General features: G+C 46.4%; 1 long non-coding RNA gene across 1 annotated transcript in view; it reads right to left on the reverse strand.

Annotated features, from left to right (window-relative positions):
* Positions 1-1,418: 1,418 nt before the first annotated feature.
* Positions 1,419-18,699, reverse strand: part of LOC120873675 — a 55,324-nt gene continuing 38,043 nt past the window's right edge. Inside the window, exons 2-3 of the long non-coding RNA XR_005723506.1 lie at positions 2,960-3,186; positions 1,419-1,968 (exon numbers count right to left, since the gene is read on the reverse strand). This is a non-coding gene — a long non-coding RNA (uncharacterized LOC120873675). The remainder of the gene's footprint in view (positions 1,969-2,959; positions 3,187-18,699) is intronic.

The following is an 18,699-nucleotide window of genomic DNA, read 5'->3' on the forward strand; positions in this document are numbered from 1 at the left end:
CCCTGTGATCACTGCAAATAATGACAATTACGAGCATGATAATAGCACTTCTGTGGCAGGTGCTATATTAGGCACTTCACACTACACTGCTACTTTCCACTTGTCATAACAACTCTTGGGGGAAAACACTATTATGTACCCCCTCCACCTGACTGATAAGGAAGCTAAGGCACAAAGAAATCCAGTAATTTGCCCATGGCCACACAACCATCCTAGTATTGACACTAGATGAAGTAGAATGCCTTGCCCTCTCTCCCTGTCATTCCAAGAGCAATTTTGAAAAGAAGCTGAATTAGCCTCCGATAAAGGTCATGATCCCCTTCTCAACATCTCTTCATTCATTCAACTGTTTTCTGCTTGTTTACTAGGTGTTAGGCATTGGGTTGGCACTGGGGGTACAAAAAATGAGATATAGACCCTGCCCTCGGAGAAATCACAGTTCTAATGAGGGAGGAAGACTTACAAGTCAATCAACCACAAAGCAATGAGCACGATGCAGGTCGGAGCAGCCCAAGATGCCCTGGGCCAACAGGAAGGGGTCAAATGCAGGTATAGCAGGGCTCAGCAAGAATTGAGTTTGGGCAAAAGGAGTTTACAAACCAAGGCAGAGGGCGCAATAGATGCAGAAGAGCAGAGATGAGGAAGAATGTGACCCTCTGGTATGTGGTGTTTGAGGAAGGCAGGGGGGTGGAGAAGGGAGGAGGTTGTGTCATGTCCATCATATCCAGGAAAGGGCCTTGAACTTGATCCTTGGCGTATTCTTTTCATGGAGTAAAATCAAGTCAAATAAAGGACTCCTCCTTCCTTCATATAGGATCTCAAATTTAAAAGGGATTTTTCAAACCTTATAAATATTAGAAAGGTGTGTGTTTTTTTAATATGGGCCACCAGCCCAAGAGGTAACAGCCCAAAGAGGGACCAGCCCAATGTCACCTTACTTTAATAAGTGATCATTGGAATTTGGCACCATTTGCTTTCCCTGTCATAATGTTTGTCTCCTCAACAATGCTAGGATGTGGTTAGCTTTTTTCCCACAATGGAAGTCCCTGAGCCCACATGTTGATCCACATGTTGGCATGATGACAACTGTGGGTACAATGGCAGTGACTGAGTTGGTTCCCACTTGTTTCCTTGCTCTGTCCTGGCTCACATCTCCCTTTGACCTCAGGACTCTCAGCAGACACTACTTCACCTTCTACCATCTTTGAAGAGTATCTCCTTACTGGGAATGGAGGATAAACACCTTCCAAGAGGTAGATATGGGTTACCGCACTTCTTTAAGAAAGAATTTTCTAATCATCAGAGCTGCCTGAAACCAAAAAGCCTATCTCAGGCAGAAGCAAGTCTCCTACCCTGAAGGAGTTCAAGCAGAAGATCCTCAAAATGAGACTACTATAGGAACAGTGAAATCCTTGGCCTCTAGTATCATTTGCAGGCCCAAGGCCCTAAGAAGTTTCTCCCCAGAGGAGGATGATTTCAGGCACTTTCAAGAGGGTTATTTTGACTGAGGAAGTTAAAAAACGATTGAGGTTGGACTCAGTGATCTCTTATTATGGGAAGGGGCATTGAGGACAGAGACTTCCCTCCCCAAAGGGTGTCTCCACAGTGGTTCCAGCCTCATCCAAGGATCTCCTTTCCCCTACTGCCAAGCCCAAGGACTCTCCAGGGGATACACATCTTCTCACTGTCTTCTCAAAGATGAACATGGATCCAGCAAGGAGCAGGCAAAGGCAGGAAGATGACACAGTTTGTAGATATAGAACATTTGATGATATTCAAGCTATATCAAGTTATACTACATTTGATGATATATTGTCAGCCCCAACACCTTTGATGTGGAGGTTTAATCCTGGGCAGTCCCTAAGGGGATTGGCACCTCACTCATTGCTATGCCCCCTGTGTTGAGTGCAGAGACTGGTGAACAGAAGGCACATAGGAAGCATCTTTTTCTTCTTTCACCTTTCCTTCCTACACAAGAAATACAGAGAAGAAAGACAAAAATAATGCCCACATAAGTTAGACAACCCCAGTTGCTATTTTAATGACCATTCACCAGACAACTCTTTCTGCCTGTAAATAAACGTAGACACAGGTGGATCATTTGACACAAACAGGATCAAATTCTATGTTCTGTTCTGTAATCTTCTCTTACACAAAAATATATGCTAGATGTCATTCTGTTCCAATGAATATAGAACTATGTGATTGTTGTAATAACTGAAGTATATTCTACTGTATGATGTATTGAGTCAGTCTTCTGTTGATACACATTTAGGATATTTCTAGTTTTGCACTGTTTTAAACACACTGAGATGAATATATCTGTGGGCAGATCTTTTCACATTTGTACGATTATCCCCTTAGGGCAAGCTCTTAGAAATGAAAGTACTGGATCGAAAAAATACACATTTTACATTTGGGTATATATTATCAAACTACCTTCTCAAAAGGTTGTACCACTCTATATTCTTACCATAAGAAGATATCATCAGTCCTTTACCATTTGCTTAAATAAAAGGGCTCTTTCTTCAAAGGCAAAACAAGAAAACCCCTAATTCTTCAGACCATTTTGTGTGTGTGTGTGTGTGATTAAGAAGGTTTAAGTAAACCTTCTATACAAATGTGGTTGTGTATCTGTATGTGTTCTTTGTACAATCACTACCTCATAAGCTGAAGTCCTACATGGAAAGTTCTCTACCAAATCTTTCTCTGCCCCCTCAGTGCAGGGGACTCAATACATCATACAGGACTTCCCTGGTGGCTCAGATGGTAAAGCGTCTGTCTACAATGCGGGAGACCCGGGTTCAATCCCTGGGTTGGGAAGATCCCCTGGAGAAGGAAATGGCAATCCACTCCAGTAGTCTTGCCTGGAAAATCCCATGGACAGAGGAGCCTGGTAGGCTACAGTCCATGGGGTCGCCAAGAGTCGGACACGACTGAGCAGCTTCACTTTACCTACTTCAGTGCAGGATGAGGTCTGTTGCAGCCTTCCTGGCCCCAAGAATGTCCATCCATTGTCAGTCTTGCTGCTGTTCTTGTAGTCCCCTGGCCAAGGTTGTTAGGGAGAGAGTAGGAGGGAGGCTCGACTGGGTTTGCTCATGGTGGGACTTCAAGTGTTAATTCAGACTCTCCTCAGAAGGTGTCTCTGACACCACAGCTGTGGAGCATAAAACTGGGTCGCCAGCTCTGTGTGGGGGAAACAGTGAACAGATTATCCCAAATCAATACATCTGAGTCGTTGTAGATTATTCCAGGGGGCTCCACAGGTTAGGAAAAGGGGAGGATGATGCGGTTCAGGGTCTTCCTCCTTGTGGTGCCTACTTTACAGATCTCTCCACCATCCCTCTCTCCATATCAGCCCATGGTCAGTCTCCATCTCATATATATCACCCCATACACTCGCATATTCACATATAGTCCACAACCCATATACTTCCCGTAGAATTGTGCTCACATTCTCACAAAATTTGACTATAATAATTTTCACACCGTTACACCCACATCCTTGCATACAATACATTCATAGAACTTGATGCTTATACACACCCACTTACATAAACACACCCAGTCACCCAATATTCACTCCCCCACAGTCTCACACTGTCATGCTTTGTCCTAAGGAAACCTAGTCACATGTCCCTCCTAGTTACTGTCATTTATATTATTGCAACCACAACTCTATACCCTACATCTCCACCCAACACTCCCCTTTCACACTCTCTCAGAGTCCAACAAAATTCACAGTCATACTCTCAGATTTTACTCAAAGTCTCTTGAATACATTCAGTTACCAGTCTTAGAATGTCTTAGCTCATCCAGTCTACCCATCTTATTTTACAGATGGGTTAACTGAAACTCTGAGAAAAAAAAAAAAACAACTTGACTAAGGTCACACAATTAGTTAATGGAAAGTCTGGGGTGTCAATTCCAATCTCATGACTCCCACTCTAGTGCTCTTTCTCCAATGCCAGTGCCCCTCCCAGGTAGTCTCCCTTCCAATCCCCTATGTCACTCCCCAACACTGACTCAGCTCAGTTCAGTTCAGTCGCTCATTCATCTCCAACTATTTGTGACCTCATGGACTGCAGCACGCCAAGCCTCCCTGTCCATCACCAACCTCCGGAGTTTACTCAAACTCATGTCCATTGAGTTGGTGATGCCATCCAACCATCTCATCTTCTGTCATCCCCTTCTCCTCCTGCCTTCAATCTTTCCCAGCATCAGGGTATTTTCAGATGAGTCAGTTCTTCACATCAGGTGGCCAAAGTATTGGAGTTTCAGCTTCAGCATCAGTCCTTCCAATGAGTATTCAGGACTGATTTCCTTTAGGATGGACTGGTTGGATCTCCTTGCAGTCCAAGGGACTCTCAAGAGTCTTCGCCAAAACCACAGTTCAAAAGCATCAATTCTTAGGCACTCAGCTTTCTTTATAGTCCAACTCTCACATCCATACATGACTACTGGAAAAAACCATAGCTTTGACTAGACAGACCAACATTCAAATAAAACAGACGGCTCTTAAAGAGGCAGGCAGCCAGGTGAATGGAACAAGTATGAATCTGGAATACAAAGAAGCCTGAACTGGAATATCAAATACCTTATGGGGTGATGACAGGGTTCAGAGAGAATGTATGTAAAGCACCTAGCACAGAGTAATAACTACTAACATTTATTGGACACTTACTATGTGCTAGGCACTATGCCAAGCACTTTATGCATTATCTCATTTAATTTTTACAGTCTCTTTAAGTGTGATTATCTCTTTATCACAGAAAAGGGAAGTGAGGCCTGGAGAGGTTAAATTGCTTGCCCAAGGTCACCCAACTAGTGGGTTTTGAGGTTATCCCCTCTCTGACTCCAAGTCTGGCTTCCATGAATTATATTGTGCTTCTTTCTTTGATAACAAAGGTCTTTAAAAAAAAAAACTGAATTCTTATTCTGTCCCAGATGCTGTGCTATATATACATAGTTTCTAGGTATCTTTATAGATGAGAGAGAGGGGCCGGGCAGGTGCTCAATATGACTTTATCATTATAGAGAGAAAGATTCCAGCTTCCAAATAAAATTTAGATCTGTTTTGTCACCAGATAAATTCTTCAGATCATATCATCTTTAGTGGATTTGATCGTCCCCATTGATTAGTTCATTTCAAATCAAAGGAAGAGGGGTGCTGCTGTGACTACATACACAGTTCCTTACTTCCACCCACTAGATGAAGTCATACTCAGGTCTTGCATACACTAGTAAGGCCATTGTGGTTTAAGCAATTACCAAGAACATTAGGGAGTAGAGTGAAAATACCTGGGTTCCAGTTCCATCCTTTAGTATAAGACCACAGGAAAATTACTTTCTTTGCCTCAGTTCCTTTCATCTGCAATACTGGAATAGCAAGTCTTCCCTCCTAGGATTGTTCTGAGTTTAAAGTGCTGTAAGATATTATTATAGAAAATCTGGCATACAGTTGGTACTTAAAATTTGCCACACAGAGATCTCACACACAAAGAAACAACACCAACACTTATGTCAACCCAAGCAGAGATGACCACACAAACTTGTAGACAGACTTGTATAATACACCAAGCTGTAGATCTGCTCAGATCTGCTGATGGTGAGCTGCCAGAGTGGTTTAGAGAAGGGACTCTTAAGTAATCTTGGGCAGGTCACTTAACAGCTCTTTTTAACCAAAAATTTAACAGTTAAAGAGGTTTTCTTGCCTTTCCTTCCCAGAAAGAGTTAATGTGTGCGCACACACACACACACACACACACACACACACACACACACACAATGTCATTATCATATCTAAGAAAATTGGCAATAATTCCATAAATCACCAAATACTCAGTCCATATTCAAATATTTCATATTTTTTTATATTTAGCTTGTTCAGTAAGGAACTAAACAAGGTCCACCCACAATGTATTTGATTATTATCTCTCTCTTTCCCTTCTCTTTGAAGAACTTCAGTCATTTGCCCAGAAGAACATCTTAAGTGAAGAAAAAATTTTCAAATTTTTCAAGCTTATTTTTAATGCACAAGTATTACATGAACATATTTTGGGTTATTAAAAGAAAAAATAATGGAAGAAATCAAACATGACAGAGTGAAATTCTCCCCTAACCATCCCCAACTCCAGCTCTTTAACCTGTAGCAGTCTCGGTTTTCTCATCTTTAAAATGGGAAAATATTTCTTTTTAAGGTTGCTGTGAGAATTAAATTATACAGAGTTTGGAAGCCCTTAGCTCAGTGCCTGGCTCCTGGTAATCTTTCTGTAACAGTCGCCTATAATGATTTTTGGTCATTGTTAACATCCCGGCAAACGCAGGAGAGACACCCAGCACTGCGTGCGATCAGCACCCTGGACAGAGGTGGCGGCGGCCAGCGCCCTCCCAGCCCAGCCTCTACCACCGTCTGCGAGAGGATCTGTAAATAAAGCAGCCTGGCTTCCGGCCGGCCTGGCACGCCGGTGAAGGGGAAAGAAATCCGGGATTTTCCAAGCCGCCTGCTTCGGCAATGCGTCTGGCAGAGACAATTACCCGGATACGCTCCGGCTGGCCTCCTCGAGGCCCCGGGTCATTTCAGACTGGGCCCCCGTCCTTGATCTATGGAAGCAGGGCCAGGCGGGAGTTAGAACCGATGTCTCCAGTCTCCAGAGTTGCAGAATAGCCACAAGGGGAGGATCACGGAAATCGCCACGGGAGGCCCCTAGGAGATCTTTGCCTGACACACGGCCCCAGCAGGCGCCCACCCCAGCCCCTGTTGTCCTCGGGAGTTGTTGGGGGCGGGTACTGGGATGGGGAGAGCGACCTCCGGAAGCCGGCCCAGGGCACAATTAGCAGGGAGCGGAGACGCCCGCGAAGGCTGATTTAATTAGGTGACACGGTGCCAGGCAGGGATGCGGGGGAGGAGGGGGCGGTAGGGGAGAGCAGGGTCAAAACATTTTGTAAAAATCTGTTTCACAAACGCTGCTGCTCCCCTCGGGGCAGAGAGAGATTACAGAGTCTTTGGTGTCGATCAAGGCTGGAAAGAGGCGGCCAGGAGCGTGGGGGGATTGCCTCCTCCTCAGACTCTCCCTTTTGCCCAGCCCTCAAAACAGTCCCAGGAGGCAACAACTCCACTGGGTTGTGGGCCACCGAGGATGAGGGGTGACTTGAGAAGAAGGTCCCTATAAGTAGGAATAAAGTGCTATGGGTCTAATGCACCCTCCCCTCCAATGCTCACATGAACATCAGCAGTAGTTGCAGGAAGCATCTACTATCCAAATAAAGCTATCATTTGCTGAACAGGTACTCTGCCTTTCCTAGGTGTCTGATCTTGGTTATTTATACTCTGTGCCTCAGTTTACTCATCTCCAAAAGAGTAAGAACACTTCTAGAATTGATGTGAGAAGTAAAGGATTAAATATGTAATAGTAAGCACTTAATAACTTCTTATTATTACTACCACTACTACTGTTACTGCTACTACTACTACTGTTTTATTACTCTTAGGTGCCAGGGTAGTTGTATGACATCCTGTGTCCCTAATCCTGCAGTGACTATATGCCTTAGCTATGATTATTCCCATTTTACAGATGTGGAAAATGAGACTCAGTTTAAGTAACTTGTTATGCCACTGACCTGATCAGGGACAGATCTAGGAATTGAATTCAGGACTGTGGTATTAAGGCCTGTACCTTTTCACCATCCTATTGCGGAGCTGCCTCAGTCCCCCACCTGTGACCTTTTATCCCAGTTGACCTCACTGGACCCACCAACAGAACCATGCATGCCTTGCCTCACCCTCCCTGGCACAACCAAGCCCATATCCAATAACCACATCTTTGTGTGGTGATGAGTAAAAGGAAGCATACAGCACACACACACACATATGTGCACATGTTGCCAGAGACAGTCATACATGGTCACCCTCCCAGGCGGTGATCAGAAAGATACTCCCATATTCACACCACTCAGAAGTGAAGCAACACTCACAGAGGTACCTACCTGGCACTGATCACATACAGAGTGCCCCATCACAAGAGAAAAGGAATTACTGCCTAGAGAAAAAGTTACATCCAGCATCACAGGAGAGATAAGTAATGTACAAAGTAAAGAAAGTATGTAGACTTTCACATGCAAATAAACCAAAATAGAAAGACATGAACAATTACATACATCATCACCTACACAGGAAGACAGTTTTTGGCAAGACACCCTTTATACAAATATACACAAAAATACATGGTTACAATATATCCACCACCACATTCACACCATCTATGGAGCTGTATAGCTACACACCCACTAAAACATATACAGTACCCTCATACCTGAGAGACTTAGCCAGACATAGTATGACACAGAAAGAAAATCAGTCATAACCCAGTTCATACAGACACACTCCTCAAACACACCTACACAGATCAGTGATGACACTAATCTCACAGGCACACACACACACTTGCTCGCAAGCATACACACACTGAGTCTCTTCCCAAATCCTCTGGCCAGCTGGCTTCAAGCCAAGACTTTCCTGCCTCCTAAAGTCTTCAGGGCTTGGGAGTCAGTTGATTCCCTTTCTTTCCCTTCTCCCAGCTGAGCCCAGGACAGCAGGGACAAAGTCCTCCAGCACATAAGGGGAGGGTGTTTCTGGACAGCCAGTCTTGGGGATACATTGTCCAACACCATATCCATTCCAAGCAGGGGACAATCACTGGGTCTTGGGGGCAGTTCTCCCATCTCCTAAATTCACTCCTACCACCATCCCAGCCTCAGGCCCCCAGCACCAGCTTTAGGGAAAGCATAAATGGATTAATCAGTGACCTCCTTCCCTGGGGAAAAAGGACTCACTCCTCAAGTCTCTCCCCCACCTGTTGTCACCTACCTGTGCCAGGTGTTCAGTCTCAGCAGCTCAGAGCTCCAGCCCGGGCAAGGTCCCGGAGGCAAGTGGGTGGAGCCTGGTTCCATCCTCTGCACGCCCCCCCCCACCCCATTCCGGTTCCCTCTGCAGCTGCCCCTCCAGCTCTAGGCCCCCTGGGCACGCCCCTCCTTCTCGCCGCCTGCTCACCCAGTGCTGCATCTCTCCTCTGAAAACCAGACTAGGGACTGGGGGGAGGGGGAAACATCCCAGGAGAGGAAGTGGCATCTGATGGCCCCAGCACCAAACCTGGGGGGCTGCAGAGGGGAGGGAGGAGCAGGGAGGCTTCTCATTGTGTGAGGGAAATTTTATTTTTAACAGATGCTAAGGCAGATGGCGCAGAATTAACAGAAAATGGGAGAGGAAAGAGAGGAAGAACATTACTGACTCCGGAGAGAGTGGACATTAAAAAAATAAAGAATAAGGGAATGAAAACAAGTTTAAGTGCTCTCTCCGGGGGGGTGGGGGGAGGGGAGGGGAGTTGAGAGGCAGAGAGGGACGGAGCAGCGTGGTGATAACCAGAGGCGTGAAATTACAAAAGTTAAATTTGTGGGACTCGGGAGGGGCTGAGAAGGCCCCAGTTTCATTGCAAAACTCACTCAGAAATTACTGATGTGATGTTTGAGCTTTTATCATTAATAATAATCGAGAGGGGAGAAGAAGACAAAAGGACTCATGGGCTTGTTGGGGGTAGTTTTGAGGCACCAGGAGAGAAGGTGCTTGAGCCATGGGGGAGGGGTGAGAGAAGAGTCATCTCCGTGACAGAAAAACTCAGGGAAATACAGCAGAAACAGACAAATGGGGAGACAGAGGCAGAATTAAAAAAAAAAAAAAAAGGAAGGAGAGGAAGCAAGAGGGAAAGGGAGAAAGAAGGGAAGCTGTAGGGGCTGGGGAGGAAGTGATTGACAGGAGATGCAGAGATAGCGATTGAGACAAAGAGACAATAAAGAACAGAGACAGAGATGGGCAGAGGGAACCAGAAAGAAACAGTGTCGGAAACATACACACACTCGTGGGCGAGGAAAGTAGCTTCACAGATGAGAGAGTCGCGGTCCAAGTGACCAAAAGCAGGGGGCCAAAGGAAACAGGAGGAAGAGACAGAGGCAAAAGAGCAGAGGCCCAGACAGAGACAGGCAGGAAGAAAGAGGAAGAGGCAGGAAGAGGTAAAAGGAAGAAGAAAAAGAACGGAAACTGAGACTGTGAAAAAGACACAAAAAAGAGTCGGAGAGAGAAGCAGATTCACAGGATCAGGATGAGAAAAAGGTGAGATGGAGAAAGGGAGAAAGAAAAACTGGGCGAGACACAGAGAGGGACAGAGACACAGAGAGGCTGTGGGGAGATGACAGAGAGGGCAGGAAGGGAGGAAGGGAAGGGAGACAAAGAGGAATGGCCGTTTATCTCTCCTCCCAAATTAATTGAGGCTACATCAGCCTGAGCCACTAAAACGGAGCGATTATGAATGGGTTAGTCACAGGTGGAGTTAAAGGCCTTCAGAGGGATATTAGCCAAAATTGAGTGGCTTTTAATTTCTTTCTAACGAGAGACTGTGGCTGGGGAACCAGGCACCGCCTCCACTCAGCTCCACTGCTAAACACGGCGTGGGGGTGGCCGGGGCCACTCGCCACCTGACCTGTGTGGCACAGGCAGCCAAGTGGAAATGGCCATGCCTGAAACATGCCTGAACACGCTTGCAACATGCCTACACCATTACTGTGACGTGGGACACAATGGTGGGTAGCCCAGTGGAGGGCCGGTAGAGAGGGGAGGAGGGGTCACAGTCCCTGAAAGTGGCCAGGCCAGGGGGCATGGGGCAGGGTTGAGCAGTCTGGGATCAGGGGAGGGTGGGAGGGGCAGGTGGATACCACACTGAAAAGTCTTGCCATTGCCACAGGATCTCCAATGATCCCTAACGCCGCTTTAGGAAGATACATGCTCCAGGACTGCTTTTCTCCTCTGTGGAGAAACCAAGGCTCCGAGATAAAAAGAAATATTGCATTAAAAACAAAAAACTATTGCCAGTTTACACCTGAGTGACAGTGATGACCTGAACCTTAGAAGATGAATGGTGAGGTGGAGAGAGCACTGAAACCTGAGTCCGGAGACCTGGATGTGAGTCCCAACTCCCTTCCTGACTCCTGGCAGAACCCTGAGCATTGTCCCTCTTGCTGGGCCTCAGTTACCTCATCAACAAAATGAGAGAGCTAAGGTCTCATAATCGCTTCCAGCTCCAGTATACTATGACGTCTGAGGTTTTATCCCAGGTTCTCTGCTGTGTGCTTGGGGTTCAGGGGATAAGGTGTGTAACTCAGCGAGCATCTGTGACCATAAGCTACGCAAACTGAATTTAGGGTCTCTGGCCCAGCAGGGTATAAGTCAGTAAGTACAGTGGGTTTCAAGTAGTGGGTGAGCAGATGGATGAACGTCTGGATGGTGAGGCCAGAGAAGAGGGTAAACTGGTGTGGCCTAGAGAGGCCCAGCAAGTAGGTGGATTGAGGTGGGGCTCATGAATGGTGGATAGAGTGGAAGGGTAGAGGGTGCTCCTAGGGGGGACACCAGGAGCAACCGTGCCACCCTGGTTTGTTATATACATGAGTATATGGTGGGCAAGAGGGAGAGGGAACAGAGGGGAAATGGTGGGCCATGCTCACTCAGGGCTATGAGGCTTGAGTGAGAAGTTGGACCTCAATCCTGTAGGCATAGGGTGGAGGGCGTATGGGGGTTTCTGAACAAGGGCAGGAGAGTGTTTGGAAATCTGGGGTATCTGGGGAAGGTCACTATGGAACAGGACTGGGAAATGAACATGGAAACAAGTGAATAGGGAGGGGCTGATGTGATAGGGTGGGTGAACCCCAGGGAAGCGGAGAGAAAGGATCAGATAGGAAAGTGATGGCAGAATGTGACACGGTTTGGGGGCTGAGGGTAAGACAGGAGTTAAACGATGACCTTGGGGTGTTGAGGCCAACACTTTGTAGAACACTGGTGCCAATAACAAGGTGGGCAACGTTGGATGGGCGCTGAGACAGACACGGAGATGTTGGTTTCCATCCAACAGAGCAGAAAGAGGTGGACGCGAGACAGTGCGGTCCAGTGGAAAGTGCATGCATCTGTGATATCCAATGTTTTGTCTGTCTTAGCCACTAATTAACTATGAGACCTTGGGCAAGACACTCCCCATGTCGGGGCCTCAGTTTGTCCATCCCTAAAATGTGGGGGTTGGTCTGGGTTTTTTTAAGTTTCTCTCTGTGTGGAGGGTTCCGAGCCTCAGAGACAAAGCTGGGACAGAGACTGGTAGGGAAACAGAGACAGAGACTGGAAAAGGAACTGGCCATAATCCTCCCTGCCCTCGGGTCCCCACAGCCAACAGCTGCGCCCCTCCCCCGTGAAACTCCATTAACACTCAATTAGAGAGCCTGCCGGGCTCAAGCCAGGGAGCCCCACTCCACCTCCGACGCACAGTCCCCATTCCAGGTTCCTCTGATGGGCCCCTGGGGAGAAGGCTTCACTCAAATTTATGACTAACTCCAGCGGCTGCCTTGCCAGCCTCTCCTGCCTCCTCTCTCTTCTTTCTCCCAGGGTGGAGCCCAGAGGGTTGGGTGAGGCTGGGTGAGGGGGGCAGAGCCCACGATGGAGGCCCCAAGATGAAAGGGAGCAGGCCCTGGAGCAGAGGAAGTGGGAGGGGAGAAGTGAGGAAGCACCGTGAGAGTGTATGAGAGAGAAAAATGACAGGCCCTGAATATTGGGCGCCCTCACTTTAAATCAAGATAAAAGACTGAAGTGGAAAATGAGAGTCCAGAGAAACCCCGGACGGCTCGGGGCGCTAATGGAAACACATGGCTGCCGGCTGCGGGCTTGTCAGCTTCCCCCGGCGCTGCCATTCCCGTCTGATAATCCGGCCTGCCATAAAATTAGACTAGCAAATACCTCCTGACAAAGATGCATGTTTCTCTCTATTGTGCCATCATAAAAAAAACTCCGCTGGTGACTCGGGGAGCCGCAAACTTCAATTTAAATTTACAGTGCTGCGGAAGGAAAGTGATATGCACTCAAAAATTTTAATAACCTATTAAGTTACGACTTCAATTTCATTTTATGAATATTTTCCTTGGGGAGCACGGCTATCACAGAGAAAGATAGAAATTTAAAAAAGATAAATAGTGCCATTAATCTCCAACATTTCTCTTCCATTATCCTTGAAAATTAGGAGTTATTTTTGTTCAGATCTTCATGTAATTAGCTCCCTCCACTTGATTCACTAGCCAGAAAATGACCATGTTCAGAAAATTAAAAATTTGTCATTAAGTGGAATTTAACATAATATCATTTATCTTTATCTATTCCCCAGCTGACAGCAGGAAGCCTTGGCTGCCGTACCGGCTGGTGTGTCAGAGCGGGGAGGGACTGCTCAGAGAGAGATACTGGGGGAGACAGAGATAGAGGCGGATGGAGAGAGAGAAGGCCATCCCAGAGGTGGCCAGAGCTAGAGTGAGGAGGGACGGGAAGGCCTTGGGAGCTGAGTGTCAACCACCATGGGGAGGCAGAGGCGGCTGAGGGTGGGTGAGGAGGAAGGGAGGCTGACGTGTGGGCAGGGACTTGGGCGTGGGCCCAGGAGCAGGGCAGATGGAGAAGCTGGGGGTACGAGAGGGAAGCCTGAGGGGGACGTCAGTGGCAGAAGTCAAAAGTAGGAGGTGGCTGGTCGGTGGAGCTGTGGTAAGGACGTGACCTGCGAGGACAGAAACCCAGCAGAATTTAAGGAACTTCTGGAAAAGAGGGGACTTGGAGGTGGAGTGGGAAAGTCCAGGGATCATTGCCCTCCTCATGGTAGGGGTAACTAGATGCCATCACCCTAACCACCATCTGGCTTCAAGAGAAGACAGAGTGACAAAAAGAGACGGTCAGAGACGAAGTGAGAAAATGATGAGAGCCAAGAGGTGGAGATGGAGCGAGGCCCCAAGTCAGAGAGACCGAGATGGAGAAGATGGGAAGCGGCCAACAGACAGAGCAGGGCCACGAAGCCTCCGGGTTAGAAGCCCCCAGACAAGCCCTTGGACTTCTTCTCTCAAGGGCTGCATGGCTCTCCGTCCTCCCCCTCCCCTCAATAGCCCCCACCCTAGTCCCCTCAAGTCAGAAATCATCCAATAAACCATTCAAACCTAGTCCTGGGTGGAGAGAGCTGTGGCCGAGCCTGAGAGACTGAGAATTGGATAAAGGGATTAAACAGCGGCACATTAGTGAGAGATTTAGAGTGTAATAAACCCATTTCATAATAATATGTGCATTGGGGCCAGCGATCCATCATCACAGGAGCCTGTCCGTGGCGGGGGGAGCACTGACCTGCAGGGAGGGGACCCGGATGGATGGCTAAGGAATTTTCTCAGGGCCTCAGGATATGGGCAAGGGGTGCAGACTGGCCCGTGGGACCAGGAGGGAGGCACCGGGATTCTGAAGGCACCTTTGGCTCAAAAAGCCATAGAGATCATTGAGGGGGTACAGCAGGGGAAGCTGGGAAGAGGCCTGGGGCCTGACAGCCCTTCCTGTCCTCCCAGCCCCAAACCCTGGCAGTAGGGTAGAAGGATTCTCATGGAGGGCCTGGGGTGGGGCCAGGGGGCGTGCGTCCACAAACTGCAGAGTCCACAGCTCACAGCCAGGACTCAGCCAGCAAAAGATTCCCAAATCAGCCACTCCTTCCATTCTGGTTTTGTCACTTATTGGCTATCTGACCTTGGCAAGTGACTTCACCTCTCTGAACCTGTTTCCCATCTGCCCAATTCAAATAATTGGGACAGGAGTGTTATGAGAGTCACCTGAGATAATGGGTTTGCAATTGTTCTATAAGGTAGAAACTCTTGAGGAAACATTTTATTATTCCTGTGATTCCCCCACATGTGGCTGCCTACCCACATGCTTCCTTGGGATGTCTTTCAGCTTGCTTATTGTCAAGGAGAGCTTCATCTCGCAGATGGGACTCTGAGCTTATTCAAGGGCCAGTAAGAAATGCTGTGCTGATTATATGATTGACTCTTTAATCTGACATATTAATAGGCAAAGGAAAACAGTTTCCTGCTGTTTATCTCCATTGAGGAAACCTGCATTGGCAATTGGAAAACGAACTTTTCCTTGGAAAAGGGATTGAGCAATAGGAATGGACCCATTAGATCTCAGTTGTCAGTCAAAATATTGCGAGGTCAGTAGGGAGTAGTAGTAGGAAGACCTGGAGATGCTTAGCACAAACAAGGATGCCTTCCTAAGGAGAGAAATGCCTGGGAGGGTGCCTGCCACCTTGTCTTCCTTCCCTGACCCCTCAGCTCCCACTCACCAGGTCACTGATGATCTCCTGATTAAAGAAAAAAGTTCCAATGGCTTCTTATAGGTTTGCAATCCAGCTCCATTATTTAATAGCTTGGTAAATTACTTATTCAGTCTGAGCTTCAGTTTCATCATCTGTCAAACAGAAACGATAAAAGGACATACCGCATAGCACCGTAACAAGTCAATGAGATGAAACAAGGAAAGAGTGTAGTACATGGCACACAGTAAGCCTTTAATAAATAATGGCGTGATTGTTTGCTCCTGCTTTTATTCTTCTTGATCACAAATCCAATAAATAATGGATTACAAGACATTAAATGATACAATATTGCTTACAAAATGACTCGAAGCGCCTTTGTCAGGATCTTGAGATCCCTGTTGCTAGAATCCAGATGCTCCATCCACCCTTGCTCACGTGGGAGAATGTCATCTCATGGAGGGGTTTTCAATCTGGGGTCCATGGAAACCTAAGTTCCTTCGAGGTATTTAGAGGGTCCACAGAGTTTTGATTTCAGTTTTGTTTAAGAATAAACTCTTTGAAACTTCACTTACAGATCACATGTTCACAGAAGTGTTATGAATTGAATTTTAACACATTAGAGAATGTGCGTGCTAACCTACATGTTTTCCCTCTAATGTCTAAAAGGCTAAAATGCGAGCCTTCATAATATGTGCTAGGAAAATACTCTCTTTCCCAGTTTTATTGATTTTGTTTGAAAAGGAGGACGGGAGGTACTCTACTAAAAAGAAATTTTTGAAATCGTTAGTAAATGATTAATAAAGTGGAAAGAGTCACAAAGACCTAGGTTCCAGTCCCAAGTTTCTGAAGTACTTTGGGCCTGTTTCCTCATAGATGTGTGTGTGTGTATGTGTGTGTGTGTGTTTGTGTGTGTGTGTGTGTGTATACATGGGCACATAGGGTTGACATTGGGCTTAAGTAAAAAAATATATATATATATTTTATATATATATAAGGGACTTCCCTGGTGGTCCAGTGGTTAAGACTCCACACTTCCAATGCAGGGGTCAAGGGTTCAATCCCTGGTTGGGGAAATAAGATTTCACAGGCCATGCAGTGCAGAAAAAAAAAAAAAATCCTCATATTGTACTTGACAGAACTTTGGTAATATCCAGTGAATGCTTATTAACTATACACTAGGCCCTGAACTGAGAGTTTGCACTTATCACTGCATTCCCTCCTTGTACCAACATTGGAAAAGAATCTTTACCATTAATCTCATTTACAGATGAGGACCCTGAGGCTTAAGTAATTTGCCAAAGTTCACAAAACCATAAGCTGTGGAATTAGGTTTTAAACCTAGACGGCTGAACACTAGATCCTTCCTTTTTAAAAACAGTGAGCAATTACTAAGTACCAGCCAAAGTTCTAAGTCCTTTTACATGTTTTATTCATACAATCCTCACAGTTACCATGGCAAATGGTATATCTCACAAGACTTGTGCAATGTGACTTTCACATGAGGGGAAGTCTATTTCCCCTCCCGTTGAATCTGGGCTGGCCATGTGATTTATTTGACCAATAGACTTTGACAGAAGTGACACTTTGTGACCACTGGGCTGAGGTCTTGAAAACTCTTGCAGTTCCATAATCACTCTTTGGAAGTCAGCTACCATGTAAAAAAAGTCTGAACTATCCTGCTGGAGAGGCCAGTGAAGGGAGGGAGGCCCTGTGGGATGAGAGGCCCTCTATTGTTCAGTCGTTCAGTCTTGTCTGACTCTTTGCGACCCCATGTACTATAGCCCTCCAGCCTTCCCTGTCCTTCACTTACTCCCGGAGTTTGTTCAGATTCATGTCCATTGAGTCAGTGACACGGTCTAACCATCTCATCCTCTGTGCCCCTCTTCTCCTCTTGCCCTTAATCTTTCCCAGTCTTAGAGTCCTTTCCAGTGAGTCAGCTCTTGACATCAGGGAGCCAAAGTATTGGAGCTACAGCTTTCATCAATCCTTCCAATGAATATTCAGGGTTGATTTCCTTTAGGATTGACTGGTTTGATCTCCTTGCGGTCCAGAGGACTCTCAAGAGTCTTCTCCAGTACCACAGTTTGAAAGCCCCCTGGAGGAGAACTAAGGCCTTCCAGCCAATCACCAACATCAAGCATCAGATGTGTTAGTGAGGCCAACTTAGATGCTGTGATCCCAACTGAGTTTCCAGATAAATGCAGCTGCAAGAGTGATCACAGCAGCACCACAGAGAGCAGAAGAACCTTCCATCATGAAAAAAAAATTTTTTTTAATCATTTCTGTTTACAGCCACTAAGATCTGGCATGGTTTGTCATATGGCAGTAGATAGCTGAAACAAATAAGGTGTATACTACTGTTTCCTTATTTTACAAATGAGAAAAATGAGGCAGAGCGGGGTTAAATAAATGACCTAGGATTAAGCCACTAATGAGTGACAAAGCCAAAGCTTGAGCTGAGGCACTCTGACTCCAGAGACCACAGGAATAACCACTACGGTGTGAGAAGCTGGAAAAGGGCCCCTCAGATGAGTCCTCACCCTAATCCCCAGAACCCATGAACATGGTAAAAGGGCCTTTGCAGATGTGATTATGTTAACAGTCGTGCAATCAGGAGATTATCCTGGATTATTTGAGTGGGCCCAGGGTAATCACAACGACCCTCATAAGAGGGAGACATAGGGGTCAAAGTCAGAGAAAACGGTGAGGGGAGGCAGGCCCATGAACCAAAGAATGAGGACAGCCTTTAGAATCTGGAAAAGACAGGGAAAGAGATTCTCCCCCAGAGAGCATACAGGAGGAACCGGCTCCATCAACACCTTGAATTTAGCCCAGTGAGACTTGTTTTGGACTTTTGATCTCTGGAGCTGTAAGATAATAAAAGATGTTATTTTAAGCCACTAAACACTAGAAAAGTAGTACAGAGGGCCTCTCCCATTTTAAAGAAGCTGGATCCTTCCCGTAGACCACAGCCAGACAAGTCTCCTTGTGGTCTCCCATCATGCTTCATGCCTCTGTGCTTCTCTGGCTCATCAAAAAATCTCTTTTCTCCTCATCTATTTAAGTAATTTCTACCCACTTCTTCCAGGAAGTCTTCTCTGATCATCCTGGATCACACTGCTCTGTCTTATCTCTACAGCACTTGATGTTTTGCACCTTCTCATTCAGCACTAATATCGGTGCTAATGTGTTGGCGGGCAGCCCAGTGACATTTTTATGAGTGTGAATCATCGAATCCGAGGACATAAGGCTGGAAAGGCCCTTAGAGAGTCTATCCCTTCATTTTATGGATGATGAAACTGAGACCTGAGGAAGGGAAAAAAGTCACTTATCCAAAGTCACATAGCTAGGGCTTAAAGACAGTCTTCTGACTTCAAATTCATAAGCTCATTCATTCAGTAAATACTTATCGAGCCCTCATGATGGGCCCAGCATTGAGGCAGGTGCTGGGAATCATTGACAATCGTAAGCAGATAAGGTCTCTGCTCTCACAGAGGGGTCTGATTTGGAGAAA

The sequence above is a fragment of the Oryx dammah genome, unplaced genomic scaffold (genome assembly GCF_014754425.2).
Source record: "Oryx dammah isolate SB20612 unplaced genomic scaffold, SCBI_Odam_1.1 HiC_scaffold_14, whole genome shotgun sequence".
In the NCBI taxonomy this organism is placed as follows: Eukaryota; Metazoa; Chordata; class Mammalia; order Artiodactyla; family Bovidae; genus Oryx; species Oryx dammah.